The sequence below is a fragment of the Staurois parvus genome, unplaced genomic scaffold (assembly GCF_062004578.1).
Source record: "Staurois parvus isolate SC_StPar_1 unplaced genomic scaffold, SC_StPar_1.0 ptg000525l, whole genome shotgun sequence".
NCBI classification, from domain to species: Eukaryota; Metazoa; Chordata; class Amphibia; order Anura; family Ranidae; genus Staurois; species Staurois parvus.
The window spans coordinates 2,903,828-2,924,651 of NW_028318321.1; the positions used below are offsets into that span (position 1 = coordinate 2,903,828).

Consider the following 20,824-nt stretch of genomic DNA (forward strand, 5'->3'; position numbering starts at 1 on the left):
CTCCCGGGAAAGACCCAGAGCCCATCTGCTCCCAGAATATAAATACCACTCCCAGCATGCCATGGGGCCTCCCCGGCAACTGGCCAGGGCTGTATCCATATTCATGCTGTTCATTTGCCTAGCCCCATCCACGTCCTGGAAGGCTCTCGTAGCTTCTTGAAGGCGGGCAGAACAATCACAGCACTCTGTTAAGCAGAACACCTCATTGAATTTACCTGGCAGCCTCTCTGGTAAGCAGAGAAATACAGCTATGCTTAACCCAACTATACAAATCCTAGCACCTGACTAGGAGTGGGCTACACATATGTCCCAGCATGTCACTGGATTTGGCCACCTGACTTAATCAGTTAGCCAGACCTTTGCTCGGCTAAATATGAAAGACCTGAAAATGTACTATCTCACCCAGACTACCATAATGTGGCTGGCAAAACGGCAGACAAAAAAGGCCACATAACCTAATGAAACATCCACCATATTACCAGGTTTTCCATCCTCTGTGTCCATATGAAGATAAATTGGCAATAGAAGTCTATACATGAAAATCATCAGCAGATAAGACAATGCACTCTACCTAATTATTGCCTAAATGATGGTTTGATTTCCATATAGACATCCAATGCATATAATACACAGAAAACATACGTACACGTCCTGTTTTCTTACCTTGACACCAAACTTTAAAGCTCTCTAGGTACAGGAAAACATTTCTAAGTCCTGAGCACTGTATGCAAAATGTGCCTGGTTAACGCTGCCAGTTCCACAAGGGGATCCGACCAATTGCAATCCAGGGTCATTTTCAGCACCTGTCAATGATACACAATATTAGCACTGAATGACTTGGAGTGGTAATATTTTAGTTTAGGGTACACTGGATTAATGATTTCATTTTCATTCAGAGAAATGAACAAATCCTCCAGCTGTGTAGTCTTAGTCTTAATCTGACCATAAATAGCAGATTGTGCTGCCTGACAGTCCTTGTGTTCAGCTGCAGGGAGTGTGATCTGCAACCACCAAATCTTCCCAATACTGATGTTCAGCACCCACAGCAGAATAACATCAATAGACACATGTCAATATGGCTCTCTTAGGACTGCATCGTCCATCTTGGTACATAACCAAGCCTGTCAATCTCAACAATGTATTTGGGGCAGCTCATACATGGCTCAATTAAACCGCAAAAGAGGAAAAAAAACAAGTTATATTGGTCCATGCGTGGGCAAAGTTCAGACAGCAATCTGGGCTAAACAAATATTGGCTAAACAGAAGAGGCATGAGTATTCTTACTTGAATCTTTGGGGGAGTGTAACTAAAACCGGTGCAACTCTGCATATTAACCAATCAGCTTCTAGGTTGTATTGTCAAACTGAACAAGCTGAGGTTAGAAGCGGATTGGTTACTATGCACATCTGCACCAGATTCTGTGCTCCAGTTTTAGTAAATCTCTCTTTGTGTCCTTCCTGTACATCTTACAAATCTTTGCAGTTATCTTGCATAAAAGAACTCCTTCAATAAAGACTGGTCAATGCTGCTCTCTGGTCTTGTGCTGAGTGACTGGTCTTGAGTCTGCCCACTCTGTAGCTTTGTGCAGGCAGCCTGCCCACATTTAAGAAAAATATATTTTAAAAATATTCTTCCCAAATATATTGACATATTTGAAATACTACAATTTTGGACATGTTATATATATATATATATATATACACATACATACATACATACATACATACATACATACATACATACACACACACACTGTATGTTGAAATGCGTTTTTATTACAAAATAAATGAAAAATATTTTATATTTATATTTAATAATATACTGTATGTCTTTAAAAGTACAAATCTACATTTTTGGAATGCATTTACAAATATATGTAAAAAATATATATTAAAATGACAAATATATATACTGCATGTTGAAATGCGTTTTTTATATATTACAAAATATATGAACATTTTTTTAAAAAATATATTCTTCAGATTTTTTTAACATATAAAAAAGCCATTTTAACATCGATTTTAACATATATTTGTAAATGCATTCCATAAATGTAGATTTGTATTTTTAAAGGCATACAGTACATTTGAAATGTATTTTTAAAAATATTTTTCATATATTTTGTAATAAAAACGCATTTCAACATACAGTATATATATATATATATATATATATATATATATATTGAATATGTCCAAAATTGTAGTATTTCAAATATATGTCAATATATTTGGGAAGAATATTTTTAAAATATATTTCAAATATATTTTTCTTCCATATGGGTGAAGAGGGTGGACTTTCTGGATCTCACCTGCTGCTCTACTCTCTGCACAGGCTATGTTCAGCACAGTGATGATGTTACTGCTATTTATACAGAATAAGGCCTCATGCACACTGGACATTTTTGTAGTTGCTCCTAGGGGCATCAGGGTTTTTTTTCCTGCCTCTTACCTCCCCTGCATGTTAACCTATGTGTCCATGCTCATATAGGCTTTTAGCAGCGTTTAGTGGCAGGTGCTTTCAGAGGCCGTAAAATAAACCCCACTGCCAGTATGTCCAGGAGCGTTGGCAGAAAAAACGCTTGCCGCTGCTAAACATGTCTAAACACGTCCAAATGCTAGGCGCGTTTAGCATTTGAGGGTTTATTTGTTTTAATAGCCAGAATAAATGATTATTTTGGCCAATTAAATTAACGTCCAAGCTATTGATGCCTGTAAAACGCACCTAAAAGCTTTAGACACTTTTACAAGCATCGGGCTTTTTTTCTGCCAAAATGCTACTGCCAGGAGGAAAGATTTCTAAGAGACTTTGCAAAATGTCCTGCGTGCATGAGGCCTTATATCTGTGTTTGCAAAGGCGTTTGGTGCACACAAAGGGGATATACTGTATATATCATTGGAGGCTAAAGAATATACAGCATTATGAGCCCAGAGTACAGCTAAGCTGCCTAGTATGGGCCAGATCTCTACAGTATAATACTACACTTTTAATCTGCATCAGGCAGCATTATAATTGAGAGCACAATCAAAGGATGAAAGAGAAAACATCACATATCTTTCTTAATTTAAGCCTCTCGCCCTGCACCAGTCTTCTTAATAGTGTCTGGACTCCCGGGAGATGGAAAGGATCAGTAATCATGTGACCTCTGTGATTGGATCACTTGATCAGGAGTTGGTTTCACTGATCATTAGTGAGGACCGAGAGCACAGGAACATCGTCTGCCCAGTGACACATGTGTATGGCATGTGGGAGTTAAAGTCCAATCTTTTTCTGGCACGTATATGGGTTACATGGGTGACAACAGGAAAGTCTTTGGAAAATAATCATTTTTAATGCTTGAATAAGAAGTCTCTGTAGAAGTTTAAAAGGCTTCCAGGTGCACATAGTACTTGCCCTTGTTAAAATCTGTTCTGTGGATGCTGACCAGCGTGGTCAGACTGCTCCTTCCACCACCAACCCTCCAACAACCACCACCACTAGCTGACCATGCTGAAGCAAGGAGACAAATACTTAATTACTGCCTCCTCTGCTCCCTTTGCTTTGCTCTGACAATCTTCTGCAACCACCAGCTAGTTCAGGGGATCTTACTACAATAGTAGCTGGTGGATGGTGTTGTGAAAGATGGCAGCTGATAAGGAGCATCATCAGTCACACAAACACAAGCCAGCTACCACATTTGTCTATGAGAGACTAGTGTAGTTGCTGCTGGTGTGTGTTTTTGTGAATGATGGCACACCTCTCCAACCACCGGCATTCACAATACAAGCTGCTTGCTACTACTGTAGGAATCTCCTCTGAACTAGCTGGTGGCTGTAGGAGGTCACAGGCTCAGGCCTTTATTGGTACAAAGGAAGCAAAGGAGGCACAAGGAGGCTACATGGCAAGGAGAACTGCAGATTGGAGAGGGGGCTGTGATATCAGTGCTACCTGTGCCTCCCGATAGTGTGATGGATTTGGTAAAATGCCTATTCTGTTTTCTGTTTAAAATATACATTTTATACATATTTACTTTTCTACTTTTTTATATTTCTAAATATATGTGTTGTGCGTATATATATATATTTTGTCTGCTGGGCTTTGCAGTCCTCCTTAACTTGTTTTGCTCAGAGCGATGCTCTCAACCCCTCCCTTCGCACTGAGAGGACCTTTTACTTAGACTTTGGGAATGTGAAGGGGAGTGAAAAGATAACGGGATGAGAAGCAAGCATCAAGTTTCTACATTTCTCCTATATTTCAACCAAGCAAAATGTGCCTTTTAGAATGTGACTGTATATACGTAATAGTGACGTATACTCTATGTATAAAAGGTTAAGCACCGCCCTGCAATAAACAGAGATGAGATGATGTGAAAGTGGTTGTACTGGACAGTTGTCCGTGTAATTATTTTCCGGCGTGCACGCACTCCATATCTCAAAATTAGGAACAGCAGCAGAAATCCTACCCTGAGCCTGATTGTGGTTCTCCCAACCTTTTTAATAGGAGTGCCCATAATTTGGGCTTTGGGGTGGAGCTGCAGCTAGGATGGGTAAAGATAAAAATGGCCATCTTATTTCCAAACCATAGCACAGATTTTAACAGGGATAAATCCAATTTGGATTTATCGAGTATTTTTAACTTTTGGTGAAAGCTTTTTATGTTGTAGTTCCTACAGTGGTTGACAATGCTAGCACAAGGTTCTGTATTAAGCCATACACACGGGTAAAATACATTGACATTACAAACTGAAAATGATAAAAGGGAGTGGTTTCTGCTTTGATTGAAAGTTTGGGATGGTAACACAATGTGGATACTTTTAACTTGGCTCTGAATCACACATTGTCTTTTTCTCGGTAATTGATAAAAGGGAATCTTTTCCAGACATACAATGATTCTCCATGTCTTCATCTGTCAATGTGGGCTCTCTCCAAGGTATAGTATATGTAAGGAGTGACTGGGCTTTATCAGATCCCCAGGTGGTAGGGATGTAATTAGCTGTTAAAGAAGCTCCCAGGCTTTAGCCACTAGGATTGCCCCCACTGGTGACACTTGGACTGGACCTAGTGGAATAATCACGAGGGTGAGTTGTAGTTAAATACTAAAAATAGGAGCAGGCATCATAGTGAAACAACTAGGCAATATAGTAAGGTTTGTCCAAATTTATTTCGCTGTCACTTATTGGACAGCTGGGTCTGCATGTAACTGTGTAGAAAATTATAAATTAATACTTGAATTAAAAGGAATGCATAGCTAAATGCGATTATGTTTAATCAGAAGAGTGACCCTTCAAAACTATTATGAGATGGCTAGGACCAACTATCTCCACAGAGTAGACATTCAGTTAAGAAGTAGTGCACTTGCTGGGGCGCAAAACTTGCTACTGACCAGCCAGTACTAGAAACAGTCAATTTTCAAAGCCATATTTCCTAACCACTGTATGCTATTGTATTTCCTAATTACTAGAGTCAGGAACAAGTGAAAAGACCTACTTCTTAGTGGGAATGTAACGTAATTGCTCATTTCAGCCTTTCAGGTACAGTTAAGTGCTCAGTATAATCCACAGCAGACTATTCTCTATTTAACGTAGAGAATTGTGTTATTCCACAGAAGTTGTTACGGTTATATACAAAATAATTTTGACTTTTCTTCTTTTGACCTTTTCTTACCAGCAAGAATTCAGTAACTTTCACAAAGATTGTACGTTCTACTAGAAATAAACTGTGCAACACTTTTTAATGTTTTGTGTAACAAGTTCATATCACAATAATAAGAGCTATTTTATAACAATGAGCAGCAAAAGGTGGTTATCGGGTCATGCTTAAATTTATGCTTTCATTATGAACTTTCTAGCAACCTTAGTCCTTTCATGATTCAATTACACCTTTATGACTTATATCTAGAGTTAATATCACAGTGCTTACCTCAATTAACCTGAACGTGGTAATAAATCCAAACGCAAATATTTATTTTCATCATGAAAAATGCATGGAAAGTGTTTTCAAGGTACTCAGATGGACAAAACACTGAACAAAGGATGTTCCTATCAAGCTTGTCACACATTAAAATGACCAATTCACACCTCAGAACTCTCCCACCCTTGGAAACAAAAGATATGTTAATGACCATTCACACCTCAAATTCCCCATGAAGACCACTCTACCAGACACCTGTCCCACCCTTGGAAACAAAAGAAATGTTAATGAGCAACTCACACCTAAGCTAATATCAACACATACTGCTGTCTCTGCTTCTACTCTCTGCATTTCTCTGAAACAGTCTGAAATAGTTAATAATTTACAAGCTTTGAGTGCATTCTGGGCATTTGGGAGGATCTCCTGTGCTTATCTTTAAAAAACGCTTCTAAATGCAAACTCACATAAACGCGCATAAATACGTTATGCAAACATGGCTAAACAGACGTTTTTTAACCTATGTTTTCCAGCAGTCAGTTTGCATCATTCAGAAGTGTCCTGTGTACATGGGGCCTTAGCTGCAGTTTAGCTTCAATTTGTTAGTGTATCTAAATCTGCTAGTACATCTAACACTCCCCCCTCCCCCCAGATTGACAATGCTGCTGCTCAAAGGTGCCCCCTTTGCTCATTCATCTAGAGTGTGGGCAGTCCAATACAGGAGGTGTGTTAGGCCCTGTACACATGATGAGAATATCGGACGAATGATTGTCCGGTTTTTAAACATTTTTTTTGCATGCTAGTCTCATATCAAACGTAAAGAGCTTACTAAAGTTACGAAAATGTTTAGACAATAGAATAAAAATTCCAAAGTGATGTGATGTATTGTATTCTCAGATGAAAACTGTACTGATTAAATGAAAATCATACGATCTTTTATCGTATGAGGAATATTTTCGTGCTTGTCCCTTCGAATAATTTAGAATAAAAGCTGTGTACTAATGATCAGATTATCGTGCAATTGCTTCAAAAGCGGCATTTTTTGTATGATTTTCTGATCGTGTGTGCTATGCTTTATTGGCCAGATTACCAGGTGGAAACAGAAGGAAAACCTTAAAAAAAAAAAAAAAAAAAAAAAAAAAAAAAAGAAGATTGGTAGGCTGCAACACATTACATTTTTCGTTTTGGGTTTAATACTGCTCTAAAGTAAAACTGTGGCCAGGCTATGAACACATAACTAATTACACATTCTTAACAAGAAAAAAATAAACTTCAAAACAAGCCCTCACTAACCTCTGTAGCTGCAAAGATCACAAGAGAAGCAACAAAGTCAAGTCAGGTTGATACACACTGTTCTCACCCCCTCCTTTACTGTGCACCTGCATTGTGTTTAAATTAGAGCCCTGGTGCCCAACCTGTGGCCCTTTTGGCACTAAGAGTGTACCAGGAGCACAGCAAAAGATAAGCTGCAGGATCCCAGGGAAGCAATATGGCACAGCAACGAGAAAGTCCAGGACAGCAATATGGTACAGCAAATAATAGGTCCAGGGTCACAAGGTTGCAATCTGGGAAAGGGACAAGCAGCATGATCACAGATGCAGCAGGCAGCAATACAGTACAGAAAGGACATTCCAGCAAAAGAGAAACTGCAAGCCTTAGCAGTCCTCAGCAGCATGCAACAGAAAAGAACCTACTAGTCTCAGCAGTCCTTACCAGTGCATGACAGGGAGAGCACTACAAAGCTCAGCAGGAAGAAATGCACACACAGAAGCCTGCATAAGCACAGGTACTGGCCTGTCAGTCTGGGTGAAGTACGTCTGTCTGGCCTTTCTGCGGACCTTAAAAAAGTCCTGAGAGGCGCAAGCAGGAAAGAGAAGGGTGGAGATGTACATAGGCTGTTTCTGAGCAACACCCTGAGGGTTGCACAATCAATCGGGATCATTGCATTTGTTTTTGGGAGGCTGGGACTTTTTTTTTTTTTTTTTAGAAATCTCAGTTACAACTTAGAAAACATTTCCTCACTAGTTCCTTACAGAAATATCACAGGGATGGAGTTTAATGTCCACTCTCAGCCAAATATTTTCTTTTTTGGAACAGGAAAGAGTTTGGCTCTCTGTTTTTATTGCCATCTTTATTCCTGATAAGGAAAATTCCCTCGCTTGCTCTATGACCACTGAGACAGGAAGCGAGTACAAATCACCCCCGGGGCATACACAGTGCTGACACTGACAGTGGTTCTAACCATTCCTCATGCCAGTCAAACTAAAAAAGAATGTTTTGTTGGAGTTTCACTTTAATCATATGCACATTTCAATCAAAGTTGCTATTATACAATTGCAATCAGCTTAAAACCATAAATACTTGAGTTAGGCTTGAGACAGTAAATTCCATCAGTCCACGTCCACGGCAGAAATGCATTTCTAAAGCAATGAGGACTCTGGTCATTGGGTTCTGTCCTTCATTATTTTCCTAGAAAAAGTACATACATCATTAAAAATGACATTATATTGCGTTGGTTTTAGCTAAATATGAAAAATGATGAGTAAGGGTCCATCTATTGTGTTGAGCATGCAGGAATACTGGTCTTTACTGGAAAATATTGAATGCAGTTTTACATAAACTTAGAGACAAAACCACTCCACTCCAGATCTTTCTATATAGTGCTTGACCTTATTCCCATTGCAGATTGGCGACTTGACTCATTTAAGCCTAGTAAATCCACTGTAAAAACATGTGAGCTGCCCTCCACACTTCAATTCCACTATGCACTGAGTCAAAACACAGCTTGGCTATGCTCCACCTTTTGACCTGTTTCACACTGTACCAAAGCTTAGTCATCAAATAAAATGCATTAGAAGAAGGAGCCCAAGTGGGCTGTGCTTTAACCACTAGCCTACCGGGCACTTATACCCCTTCCTGCCCAGGTCAATTTCCAGCTTTCAGCGCTGTCACACTTTGAATGACAATTGCGCGGTCATGCAACACTGTACCCATATGACATTTTTATCATTTTTTTGCGACAGATAGAGATTTCTTTTGGTGGTATTTAATCACCTCTGGGATTTTTATTTTTTCTTAAACCAAAAACCACTGAAAAATTTGAAAAAAAAAAATGTTTTTTCTTAGTTTTTGTTATACAATTTTGTAAATAAGTGATTTTTCTCCTTCACTGATGTGTGCTAATGAGGCTGCAGTGATGGGCACTGATAGGCTGCACTGATGGACACTGATAGGTGGCACTGATGGGCATTGACAGGCATCACTGATGGGCACTGAAAGGCAACATTGATACATGACACTGGTATATGGCACTGTTAGGCGGCACTGACTGGCACTGTTAGGCGGCACTGACTGGCAGCACTGATAGGTGGCACTGACTGGCATTGATGGGTGACATTGAAAGGCAGCTCAAATGGGCACTGATATGTGGCATTGATGTGCACTGATATGTGGCATTGATGTGGCACTGGCACGCGGCACTGATGAGCACTGACTGCTGGCACTGATGGACACTGACAGGTGGCACTTCTGGGGCCACACTGATCATCAGGGCACACTGATCAACAGTGCCCTGATGATCAGTGTACATGTCCCCTCTGCGGAAAGCCAATTACCGTCTCTCCTCTCCTCTTGAGCTGTCAGCGTGACAGCTCGAGAGGAGAGAAATGCTGATAACCGGCATTTCCGTGTTTATATGTGATCAGCTGTGATTGGACACAGCTGATCACATGACCGAGCCAACATCTTCGGCTCTTTCCGTGATCTGCTGTGTCCGTGTCACAATCTGGGTCAGGTTCAGAGACCAGTTGCTACAGCAGTTGTAAGGCTTACCTGAAACCAGCTGGATTGGTACACCAGCGGCCCACCCTGGGAATGACGCAGGCTCACCTGAGGTGCGGGGTCTAAGCATCCACCGGTCTTCCCCAGAGCTCCTAATGGTGGAGATGGATTTGGCTGCATGTGAATGCCAGGTCGCAGATCTCAGGATCACCCCACCAGGGAATGAGTAGGCTGGAAACCAAAAGCGGATCAAACAGTTCAGGGATCAAACAGAAGCGGAGTCAGTCACAAGCCAAGGGTCGGTCACCAATGGTAGTAGATAGGATGAGGCAGAATCGTAGTCAGTAGCAAGCCAAAGGTCGGTAACATAGAGGAAGACGGCAGCAGGAACAGTAAGCGGGATATTGGCTGGTAAGGCACAATAATCTGGCAACCAGGAAGTGCAGAGACATGGCTTTTATAGGAAGTTCATGGGAGGAGCAAGGAGTTCAAGGTTCAAGACAAAACAGGGCAAAGGCAGGATCATCCAAAGATTTGTCAAGGGAGCTGTCCAGCATTCCAGGTGGCTCAGCGGGAAGAAACACCGTCTCTCACCGCCGAAGGCCCAGGTTCGATTCCAGGCTCTGACAGTCCGAGGGACACAGCGCATCGGCGATCGCCATGCTGCATGCTCCCTGAGCCGCGCATGCGCGGTGAGAATGGAAGGACGTCATAAGACGTCGTATCAGAACGAGAGAACCACCTTGCACCCATCATTGTACTATATGGCGGGCGGAAGGTGGTTAAAGCGGTTGTAAACCCTTCCATATTCTCAGTGAAGTGACTGATCTCAGGTGATACACAGAGATGAAACAAATCCTCCTACATAAGTTGTACCTGCTTATATGCAGTCTTCTCTTCTCTACATCCACTCAAAGTCCAGAATTTATAAAACTTGTCTCAACTGTCAGAAAAAAGGGGGTGGAGAGCTAAAATTACACACTGCAGAGCTCAGTGACAAAAACTTTGGGTGCTGATTGGAAGGAAGGAACACCCCCCCTTCATACAGCGCACAAGAACAGAGTTGAGGCTGTCAACCTGCTAGAGCTCTGTCCCATCACCTTTATTCTCTTGGTGTTAGGAAACTTGTAAGAAGCGACTCATGCTGATGTCAAAGGAACAAAGCAGGAGACAGAAATGACACTTAGTGCTCTTGTAAAGACAAGTACACTTTATAGAGGCAGCACAGTGGCTAAATGGTTAGCACTTCCGCCTGGCAGTACTAGGGTCGTTGGTTCAAATCCCAGCCACGGCACCTCCTGCCTGGAGTTTGCATGTTCTCCCTGTGCCTGGGTGGGTTTCCTCCCACACTCCAAAGACATGCTGGTAGGTTAATTGGATTCTGTCTAAATTGGCACTTGTATATGAACGTGAGTTAGGGACCTTAGATTGTACGCCCTTGAGGGTTAGGTACTGATGTGAATGTATAATATATATATGTAAAGCACTGTATAAATTGACAGTGCTATATAAGTACCTGAAATAAATAAAATAATAAAAATAAATAATAGAGGGATTTGCTTTGTTCATATTTCATGTCTGAGGTTTACAACCACTTTAATGCCTAGTTAATAAAGATCTTACATACACTCACATGTGAAACTGCAAAGGTTTACCATGCATTGCTGCATGGGTTTAAACAGCTTAATGTGCATTTTTTTAATCATGGACAGTACTTAGGAAGACCTTCAAGCATAGGAAAAAAATTGACTGACATGCTTTAAAAAGCACAAAACCCTATACCACATACATTTCATGCAGTAAAGCTTATTTCTGTAGGCGCAGATAAAAACATTGCAGCAGAAAATAACAGTGAGGCATCTTTTTTCCTCCAGGGCACCATGGTAATCTGAACAGCCTGCATACACTGCATTAGTGTTTGAGGCAAACTCATACATGAAAAAGACCCATAAAAATACAAGTCTACAGATATGCCCAATGTGCCAAAAGACCTCCCCTGCAGCAACTTTATTTAACCAGCTCCTATGGTGCATCACTGTAAAAGGTCATCTTCCAACAGACTTAGGCATGCTTCAGCAAATACACTGCTCAAAAAAATAAAAGGAACACTTTGAAAACACATCAGATCTCAATGGGGAAAAATATCATGCTGAATATCTATACTGATATGGACTGGGTAATGTGTTAGGAATGTAATGATGCCCCATCGTTTGATGGAAATGAAAATTATCAACCTACAGAAGACTAAATTCAAAGACATCCCGGAAATCAAAGTGAAAAAGTTATGCAGCCGGCTAGTCCATATTGCTGAAATTTCATTGCAGCAACTCAAAATGGTACTCAGTAGTTTGTATGGCCCCCATGTGCTTGTATGCATGCCGGACAGTGTCTGAGGATGCTACTAATGAGACAACTGATGGTGTCCTGGGGTATTTCCTCCCAGATCTGGACCAGGCCATCACTGAGCTCCTGGACAGTCTGAAGTGTAACCTGGCATCGTCAGATGGACCTAAACATGGTGTTCTATTGGATTTAGGTCAAGTGAGCATAGCGGGCCATTCAATGGTATCAATTCCTTCATCCTTCAGAAACTGTTCAGGGTGAACCTGCTCTCATCTGTGAAAAGCACAGTGAACTAGTGGTGGACCTGCTAATTCTGGTGTTCAATGACAAATGCCAATTGAGCTCTTTGGTGCTTGTGAGTGAGCACACAGCCCACAAGAGGACATCGGGTCCACAGGCCACTCTCATAAAGTCTGTTTCTGATTGTTTGGTCAGAGACATTCACATCAGTGGCCTGCTGGAGGTCATTTTGTAAGGCTCTGGCAGTGCTCATCCTGTTCCTCCTTGCACAAAGGAGCAGATACTAGTCCTGCTCATGGGTTAAGAACCTTCTACAGCCCTGTGCAGCTCTCCTAGAGTAACTACCTGTCTCTTGGAATCTTCTCCATGTTCTTGAGACTGTGCTGGGAGACACAGCAAACCTTCTGGCAATGGCACATATTGATCTACAATCCTGAAGGAGTTGTACTGCCTGTACAACCTCTGTAGGGTCTAGGTATCACCTCATGCTACCAGTAGTGACAATGACCCTAGCCAAATGCAAAACTAGTAAAAAAGTGTCAGAAAAGATGAGTAGGGAACAAAATGTGAGTGGTCTCCACCTGTAAAACCATTCCTGTTTTGGGGGTTGTCTCATTGGTGCCCATCTAGTGCACCTGTTGTTAATTTCATTAACAGCAAAGCAGCTGCCACTGATTAACAACCCCCTCTGCTATGTAACTGACCAGATCAATATATCCAGGAGTTTCATTGACTTGATGCTGTACTCTGAATAAAAAGTGTTCCTTTAATTTTTTTGAGCAGTGTACATATTATGAAATACGGAAGACATGGACATTTTGCACACAAACATAATAAAGGTTTCTATAACTGCATACACAATCAGCAGACAACAATGTACAACTACATTTACATCCCAAAGGAAACAATAGGAAATCTAATTGCAAAATCAAGTCACCAGCCAATATAATCATCTTGTCTGTGCAAATTAAGAGAAAACCTAAGAATATAAAATATAAACTAGTCTAGAGGAATCTTTTGCTTGCTAAAAAAATGAAAATCAGATCCCTTGCACACATTAGTCTTGGTCTGGGACACCCTCTCCCCAATATTGAATCTGTCAGAGCTGTATAGGTAGCCACCTGGTCAGAGAGTTGGCTTTGTGAATATGGGCATTCTCTGTAACATAGCAAGTGTGGGGTAATACTAATAGAAAGACACTAATAGAAAATATGGCTTTCTTGTAAGCTAGTGACGACCCCCCCATATTTGTGAGGAAGAGGGATACCTTGCAGCACAACATGTGTAGGCAAAGTACATCTTGCCTCTAGGTAAGGGACCCATGATGACTTAAAAGAGAAGTTTAGGTTTGGTTTTTTTTCGGTCCGATGCTACCTCTGTCACCTGCCGGCTGTGAGACTAAGAAATCGCTCAGTGCTCCGTGAGCAGAGAGCTGATGACTAGTTACCAGCTCTCTGCTCTGCCCCAACCGCCCCCCCCCCACTCCTGCGCTCAATGGAGCACTGGGCTGTGGAGGGGGAGGGCGCTGCTGGCTTGGGCTCACAGCAGATCACTGAGAGGCTAAGCCAGGTGCCAGGCCAGACATCTTGGGGGATCTTTCCCCAGCCTGGACCGGCTGAGTGACGCCAGCCGACCTAAGCCCACTGTCAGCTGAAAAAACAGGACAAAGGACTGCAGAACAAACTGCACTCCTGTGATCCTCAGAAGTACAGCCAAACAAGCTTTGGCTGTACTTTTCCTTTAATATGCAAAAAATGAATGGTTAAATTCACATGTGCTTTATTTACCATCACTACTTTTACTTTACACAGGTTTTTCAAAATAGGACATGCAAACATTTTGAGGTTGGATGAAAGTTTTTGTGTAGTAAAATGCTTCAGTTTGTTAAACATTATATTTTTTTATTAAAGGTCTATACATCAGACCAAAAAGAGGGATGAATGAGAAGAAAATATGGTAAAAGTTTTTTGACTACAAATGAGGTACAGTTGGTAATCACTGTGACCCACAACAAAAATGGCAGTTGCTGCTCAAGGCTTCACCAGGCCCTCTTGTATGGCAAAACTCTAGGAGCATAGGGAAAGGATGTCCTAAAAGTTGCACATCACAGCAAAACACCGTAAGGAGATGTATGCTAGCCTCAGGCCAGTTCCAACCAGGCAACGTCGCCCAACACATTTCATGAGAAATCATGATTAAGCTCCGGGGGCCGAGTGAAACGTGTTGGAAGCATGGATTTGCTGGGCTGAGGCTGTCATACACCTCCTCACAGGGTTTTGTTGTGATGTGGGACTTTTAAGACTTCATTTCCCTAAGGGACAGTTGGTAGCTAAGGAGTAGTCTAGAAAAAATTCTAGACTTTAGGAAACCATAATTCCATACTGATAAGTAGAAAAGCCACCAGATCATGAAGCAATTGTATTTATATCTTTACAATGTAACTCCAGAAAAAACTTTTTTTAAAAAATCTTGGACTGCTGTCTGAGTCTCTTCATAGGAAATTTCCAAGCACTTCCATTCCCCATGACCACATTCACCAGGAACAAAAATGAATTAATCAACAGGAACACCTAAAGTAAATAAAACTGAGCACACTATCTAACCATTAAAGTTGTTGAAAATCCTTACATAAACCCAGTGAAATGACTGGCCTCAGGCAATACACAGAGATAAAAAAAAACAAATTCTCCTACAAACGGTGTACCTGTTTATCTACAGCTGTCTGTCCTCTAAATCTACCCAGTGAAATGACTGGCCTCAGGCAATACACAGAGATAAAAAAAAAAAACAAATTATCCTACAAAAGTTGTACATGTTTATCTACAGCTGTCTGTCCCCTACATCCATTAAAACTGCAGAATTTACACAGGATCTCTCAGCTGTAAAAAGCAGGCAGCAGGGAGCTGAAGTTACACTCAGTGACGAGAGCTCTGAGAGCTGATAGGATAGAAGGGACACCCCCCCCCCTCCTCCACACTGCACACAGAAACAGAGTATGCTTTGTTCATATATCATGTCTGAGGTTTACAACCACTTTAAAAATTGCAAAAATAACAAATAAATGAAAATATGATTTATTTGTTGAGTGTCTCCCCACAGGGGGGCATCTTCTGTCTCAGTGACAACTGTTACTGGGGTAGGAATAAAAAGGAAAATTGTTCCTATCAGAGGCATCGGTAAAAACATGAACAAAGTTCTAATCTCCAATCGAAGAAAAAAAAATTGTAGCGGAGTTATGCTTTAATATAAATAGAACAGCAATTTGACACAAACCACTTCACTAAATAGATAGAATAAAATTTCACAACACAAGAGCTGTAACTATGAGCACACACCAATATGCTGTATGTAGTAATACTTTAAAATTCCATAATAATACCTAATGTATTATCTATATATCCTGGGGATGATACCTCAACATAAAGTTCCCAAAATATAGGGAACACTGATGACACTGTACAATCTCCAATTTTTGGGTATCCTTTATGCAGATGGTACCCAAACTGAAAAAGTACCTTCAAGATGATGTCTACTTTTGACAGAAGTCAGACAAAAAAATTACAAATCCAATTATTCAATAGAAGATGACAAATGACAACGTTATAGACCAAATAAAAAAATGACAATTGTAACAATAGGATATTTCATTTCAGTGTCCCCAGGAATTCTGCAGAACTGAACTAATTAAATTTCATGAGTTCTAGTCTTTTGATATTCAAAGCACAGTATACTTGTGAGATTATATGGTAACCTGAAGGCTAAAGTGTAATGTCAATGTCATTTTTGATGGCTTTTGAAATCTACCATTACAAAAAGTGGCCTTATGTTTAAGGCTCAATGAAGAAAGCACAGAATGAGGTGATTATCTACAAAGAACCCTTAGATTAATTCATCAGAAGAGCCAAGTAGCTTACCAGTGCCATCCAATTTTGGTCAATGTTAGAAATGTTAGAACCATAAAAACTTAATTAATTTCTCAATGAATACTGCTGAAAATTATACAGTACCTCCAGGGCAAATTTTATATCAGGAAGACTATTTGGATCAATTGACAAAACATGTGCTGTGCTTGATTTTGTAGGTCCCTTCCTCGACAACCTCTTTCTCTTCTCTGTATACTGACTTTCTGGTCTTTTTTTCTAACACAGGTATCCAAGGCTGAATTAAGCCGTTGGTAATGTATCAAGAGTATCACCAATAGCACTGGGTTTCTAAGCAACAAATAAGAAAAGCTGAAACTTTGGTGAACTGTTCGGTACATGCACATGAAGGTGATTAGGTTAAAGCATACAATTACGAAAAAGTATTGGTCTGGAGAAAGAAGGATTTATTTTATGAAGAATTTGAAAACAAAATGAGCTGTTTAAACTCTTCAGAAAGAAAAAAAAATTTACATTTATAAAACAAGAGTCACAGTTATCTTATGACTATCGGGAGTGATGACAGTAGATGGGATCACGCTCACACTGCTTACATCTCTCAAATGTTATATTCAAATCACTTGTGTTCACTGTCTCATTTGTTCAATGGTGCAGTATTCCAGAGTAACAAATAGCCAGCAACTTAATTACCCCACTATCATTCACCCATATAAATGTCAGTTTTTCGTGGACTGATCAACAACATAATTAACAACAAACGAGTAAAAAAGTATCACAAACCTTCTTAGAAAAAAAAATTATATATATATACACCACACACACACATATATACTTGAATTCCGAGTTACCCCTTGTAAAAAGGATCACCGGAAGCTAGCAACAATAGCCCCCCCCCCAGCAACACTGGAGGTCCATAGGTTTCAATATTGAGTTGGCCCTCCCTTTACAGCTATATCAGCTTCAACTCTTCTGGGAAGGCTGTCTTCAAGGTTTAGGAGTGTGTCTATGGGAATGTTTGACCGTTCTTCCAGAAGCGCATTTGTGAGGTCAGGCACTGATGTCAGACGAGAAGGCCTGGTTCGCAGTCTCCACTCATTCATCTCAGAGGTGTTCTATTGGGTTTTGGTCAGGACTCTGTGCAGGCCAGTCAAGTTCCTCCACCCCAAACACTCTCATCCATGTCTTTACGGACTGTGCTTTGTTCACTGGTACACAGTCATGTTGGAACAAGAAGGGGCCATCCAATTTGTCCAAAATGTCTTGGTATACTGACGCCTTAAGAGTTCCCTTCACTGGAACTAAGGGGGCAAGCCCAACCCCTGAAAAACAACCCCACACCACAATCCCCCCTCCACCAAACTTTACACTTGGCACAATGCAGTCAGGCAAGTACTGTTCTCCTGGCAACTGACAAACCCAGTGAAAAAAAAAACAGGGTATTGATTGATGAATTTGTCTTTGCCTTAGCCCCAATTTGGTATGAATTGGAACACTAAGAGCCAGGTCTTCTTGCTTAACATCAGAACCTGACATTATAAATGATCTTTTATCTTAATGGGCACAACTACCTACAAACTCGCTCCACAATATTGTGAAAAGCCTTCTCAGAAGAGTAGAGGTAATTATAACTGCAAGGGAGAGGGGGGACAACTCCATATTATGCTCATGGCTGTGGCGAGAGATATCCAGAAAGCTCAATATGCATGATGGTCAAGTGTCCAACACACATTGCCAAGCATGGTCCATTGTTGTCATTATCAAAAAAAGGGAAAACAATATTTTATGAAAAAAATTAAAAAACAAAATCTAGTTAGGGTTTAGACCTACTTTAAAAACATCTGGTTCGAAGATCCTTATCTTACATGCAGTAAATCATGTACATACACTGCTCAATAAAAATTAAAGGAACACTTTTTAATCAGAGTATAGCATCAAGTCAATTAAACTCCTGGGATATTGATCTGGTCAGTTAAGTAGTAGAGGGGTTTTTAATCAGTTTCAGCTGCTTTGGTGTTAATGAAATTACCAACAGGTGCACTAGATGGGCAACAATGAAATGCTCCCCAAAACCGGAATGGTTTTACAGGTTGAGGCCACTGACATTTTTTTCCCTACTTGTCTTTTCTGTTTTTCACTAGTTTTGCATTTGGCTAGGGTCAGAGTCACTACTAGTAGCATTAGGCAATAACTGGACCCTACAGAGGTTGCACAGGCAGTCCAACTCCTCTAGGATGGCACATCAATACGAGCCATTGCCAGAAGCTTTGCTTTGTCTCCCAGCACAGTCTCAAGAGCATGGAGAAGATTCCTGGAGACAGACAGTTACTTTAGGAGAGCTGGATAGAGTCCTAGAAGGTCCTTAACCCATCAGCAGGATGGCCTGAGGGCACAACATCCTCTAGAGGGCCCTGTGCTCACTGCCCGACATCATAAAGCTCAATTGGCATTTGGCATTGAACACCAGAATTGGCAGGTCCTCCTCTGGTGCCCTGTGCTTTGCACAGATGAGAGCAGGTTCACCCTGAACAGTTTCTGAAGGATGAAGGAATTGATACCATTGAATGGCCCCCTTCACCCTGAGCACATGTGACAGACGTGAAAGGGTTTGGAGAAGCCACAGAGAATGTTATGCTGCATGTAACATCGTTCAGCGTAACCGTTTTGGTGGTGGGTCAGTGATGGTCTGGGGAGGCATATCCATGGTGGTACGTACAGACCTCTACAGGTTAGACAATGGCACCCTGACTGCCATTAGGTATCGGCATGAAGTCCTTGGACTCATTGTCAGACTCTATGATGGTGCAGGGGGTCCTGGGATCCTCCTGGTGCATGACAATGCCTGGCCTCATGTGGTGAGGCAATTGATGATGAAGGAATTGATACCATTGAATGGCCCCACGCTTGCCTGACCTAAATCCAATAGAACACATCTGGGATATCATGTTTCGGTCCATCCGACACCACCAGGTTGCACCTCAGACTGTCCAGAAGCTCTGTGATGCCCTGGTCCAGATCTGGGAGGAAATACCCCAGGACAACATTCGTCGTCTCATTAGGAGCATGCCCTGACGTTGTCAGGCATGCATACAAACACGAGGGGGCCATACAAACTACTGTGTACCATTATGAGTTGCTGCAATGAAATTTCAACAAAATGGACTAGCCTGATGCATCATTTTTTCACTTTGATTTTTGGGGTGTCTTTGAATTCAGTCCTCTGCAGGTTTATAGTTTTCATTTCCATCAAACGATGGGACATCCTTACATTCCTAACACATTACCCAGTCCATATCAGTATAAATATCCAGAATATTTTCCCCAATGATATCTGATGTGTTTTTAAAGTGTTACTGTAATTTTTTTTTGAGCAGTATATAATTCGGGCCTTAGTCCCCATTTAATGACCAACCTCATGTGTTGACAGCCTAACTTGTAATTCTCATACTATTCAATTCTATGTAATTGTATTATTCTTTATTTAGAATGACAGCATCCCTGAAGTACATGTATGATCACTGAACCAGAACCTGCTGGGAACCAGATAAACAGAACCACAAGTGGCTCCAGGCACTAACATCACAAACGGGAATCAACATTGTCAACATATATCACAATTGACCTGGAAAGTCTCTGTTCACGTCACAGCTCGGTAACTTTGTCAATGTCCAGAGCTAAAAAGTTTTAAGTACTTGAGCTTCAGCAAGATAAGGAATCTTTCTTATAGATTACATCTTTCCTGGCAACACTAAAAAGCGTCAGGCTGCCCAAAACTGTAAAAACAAAGATGTGAGAGAGCAGCCCATGTTTCAGGTGCATAAAGTAACCTGTATGCTCTCTAGAGGTTTCCTATGGCATACATTTACCTTGTCTTTCTATCAGAGTTTTAGCTGAGTCATAATATATGACATTGAAGGGGAGGGAAATTACCCATCAAGTGAAGACTCACGATCAGGGGTCAGGCTCAAAAAACAGTTGCTATAGCAGTGGAAAGGCTCACACCAAAACCAGCAGGATAGGAACACAGGCAGGTCATCGTGGCAGAGGAGTGGGATCACCCGAGGTGTGGAGTCTAAGTACCAACTGGTGTTCACCAGAGCTCCTGATGGTGGAGATGGATTTTGCTGCGTGTTGGCACCAGGTCACGGTTCTCAGGATCACCCCAGGAGCAGAGCAAGCGGAGGTCCAGTAGTGTATTAAGCAGGTAAGGATCAAACAGAAGCGTGGTCAGTAAACAAGCCAAGGTCGGGAATGAGCAGTTGCAGATTGGGATCAGGCAGAAGCGTAGTCGGGAACAAGCCAAGGGTCAATAACGATTGGTAGCAAAATATAGATGACATCAGAGAAGGTAAGGAGTGAGATACTGGCTGGAGAGCACAATAATCTGGAAAACAGGAAGTGCAGAGACATGGCTTATATCAGGAAGTTAATGGAAGGAGCAAGGGGTTCAAGGTTCATGACAAACAAGGTCCAGGCAGGATCATTCAAATAATTGTCAAGGGAGCTGTCCAGCATTCTAGGTGGCTCAGCAAGAAGAAAGATTGCCACTCGCCACAGAAGGCCCAGGTTAGGACCCAGGCTCTGACAGGCTCACAAGCCCACTGACCAGATCACAGCCTCAGCAGCCAAGTATTAGGTCTCATACACACTGGGCAATTCTACAGCTGCTGTTTTGGGCGTCAGGAAAAAAACTCAGAA

The 20,824-nt window shown here is 41.3% G+C and overlaps 1 pseudogene; it reads right to left on the reverse strand.

The window, feature by feature from the left end:
* LOC149451694 (uncharacterized) overlaps nt 1-20,824 on the reverse strand; it is a 203,539-nt pseudogene that overhangs the window by 131,394 nt on the left and 51,321 nt on the right.